At 35.1% G+C, this 2,437-nt stretch overlaps 1 long non-coding RNA gene across 1 annotated transcript in view; it reads left to right on the forward strand.

Annotated features, from left to right (window-relative positions):
- Positions 1-2,203, forward strand: part of LOC106873010 (uncharacterized) — a 19,877-nt gene extending 17,674 nt beyond the window's left edge. Inside the window, exon 4 of the long non-coding RNA XR_001409829.2 lies at positions 1,670-2,203. This is a non-coding gene — a long non-coding RNA (uncharacterized LOC106873010). The remainder of the gene's footprint in view (positions 1-1,669) is intronic.
- The last annotated feature ends 234 nt before the right edge of the window (positions 2,204-2,437 follow it).

Below are 2,437 nucleotides of genomic sequence, written 5' to 3' on the forward strand. Positions count from 1 at the left end.
TATATATATATATATATATATATATATAAGATAGATAGACAGATAGATAGATAGATAAATAGATAGATAGAGAGAGAGAGAGAGAGAGAGAGAGAGAGAGAGAGATACATACATACATACATACATACATACATATATAAACAAGCTCACATTTGTTCATTTATTAGTGGCGAAATGCGTAGTTACAAATATGAAGATATCAGGTCATTAAGAATGAAATGTCCGATTTTCATAAGTACTAAGTTTGACAGTTCTTAACCCTAACGTTTTATCCTGACAATTCCTTTTCTTTACAACATTGAAGAGTTACATAATCAAATTCCAAAATGCAATTCGTAGTGTCTGATTATATTGTGAGATTTCTCCTGTAAATCAATTATTGTGAACCCATGGATAGATCAAGAATTCGTATTGTTTATTGATATGAGTTCCGTCGTGGAACAAATGCATCCCAGACAGCTCGAAACATCAATGGGGTGTTTGGTAATGATGTGGCAAATGAGCGTACTGTATATCGATTTTTCTCAGAAGTTCGGGTCTGGTAACCTTACTCTTAAAAATCAGTACGGTGGTAGACCTGAGAGCAAGGTGGATAATGATGAGCTGAAAACTGTAGTGGAAACATATACATCTCAAACTACGCGTGAATTAACAGCAACATTTAATGTTTTGATTCCAACTGTATTGGACAAACTGAAACAAACCGTCAAAGTAAAGAAGCTGGCCAAGTGGATACCACACAAACTGAACGAGCACCAACTGATACGCTGTATTGAAACTTTCTGTTTGTTGCTGTCATGGCATAATTGTGTCTGTTCGGTGGTGCAACGCAGGTATCATCCACTACAGCTTCATGAGACCTGGTAAGTCAAAGACAGCGGTTGTATACATCAACCAGTTGGGTGATATGATGAGTGAACTTGCAGTTAAACAACCGAGATTGGTCAATAGAGACACGCCAATTGTCTTGCAAGGCAATGCTCGACCATATGTTGCACAAAGAACGCTACTCAAGTTACAGGAAGTGAAATTGAAAGTACTCTATTATCCACCATATTTACCACACCTTGTACCAACTGACTAATCACGTTTTCCAAACATTAAACATTTTGCAACGAAACACTTCAAATCTAAAGAAGATACAGAAACATCCTATCCTGATTTCTTCAAATCTTGCCCTCCAGAATTTTTCGCTACCAGCATAATAAAGCTAGCGGTTACATGGCAAAATAGTGTTGATGATTTATGTGCATAATTTGATTAACTGCATTGCTTTTTGTTGGGATAAATTAAAATAGACGTTCAGTTCGAAATTGGACATCTCATTCTTAATGACGTGATAATTTATTTTCGAGCGCATAGACGCCATAATAACATGGCTGTTTATTGACGAATTTTTCCAATTTTAAAAGTAATTTACCCTATGATTCTGCTGTTCTAACAGTGTCTCAACGTACAAAATTGAATTATATATCTCCCTCTCTTTAAATATATATGTATATGTATATATATATATATATATATATATATATATGTGTGTGTGTGTGTGTGTGTGTGTGTGTGTGTGTGTGTGTGTGTGTGTATGTATGTGTACACACACAGAGAATAAAATATATTTGCCAAAGTAAATTGGTAATCCTGGTTAAGACAATGATATTATATTTTTTAGCCCTGTCAACAACAACGAAACCGGCAGTAAAATAACGTGAGAGTCCTAATTGTGGTATATGTGTCGACTTAACTGAGGGATCGGAATTCTCCTTCAAACAGTATCAACGTTTTGCAGTGAAAAACAATACATGTGCTTCGGAAAACCTAATATATGTATTAACTTGCTCAGGGTTTCAAGTACAATATAATTGTCAAACTAAAAACAATCTACGCCAGAGGATAACGGTACATAAATCACAGATTAAAATACGGAAATACAGATAAATAGGATTAAGTAAGCACATTGATATTTGCGCCACAAACGAACAACCAAATTTTAGAATTTTCTCCGCTATAATTTCAGGGACAATGCAATCTATAATCAGCGCATTAGCGAAGAAGCATATTTTATTGCAAAATATAAACCTCGTTTGAATGCTTACACCACAGATGAAACTACTACAAGAATATAGAACAATTCCAACAACCAATGCAACGATTATAACAGGTCACTGCTACGTCATTTGATCATTAAAAAAGATTCCACGAACAATATAGTGTGCCACACCACTCTTGTATTTTATTTTTCCTTTCTCTCCCCTTATTCCTCTTTTCTCAACTGTTACTTCTTTTCATATTTTCATCATCTTCTTCTCATACTTCACCTCCTCCTCCTTCTTTCTCTTCTTCTCCACTACCACCACCTCGTCCTTCTTCTTCTTCTTCTTCTTCTTCTTCTTCTTCTTCTTCTTCTTCTTCTTCTTCTTCTTCTTCTTCTTCTTCTTCT

Source organism: Octopus bimaculoides, chromosome 30 (assembly GCF_001194135.2).
Source record: "Octopus bimaculoides isolate UCB-OBI-ISO-001 chromosome 30, ASM119413v2, whole genome shotgun sequence".
In the NCBI taxonomy this organism is placed as follows: Eukaryota; Metazoa; Mollusca; class Cephalopoda; order Octopoda; family Octopodidae; genus Octopus; species Octopus bimaculoides.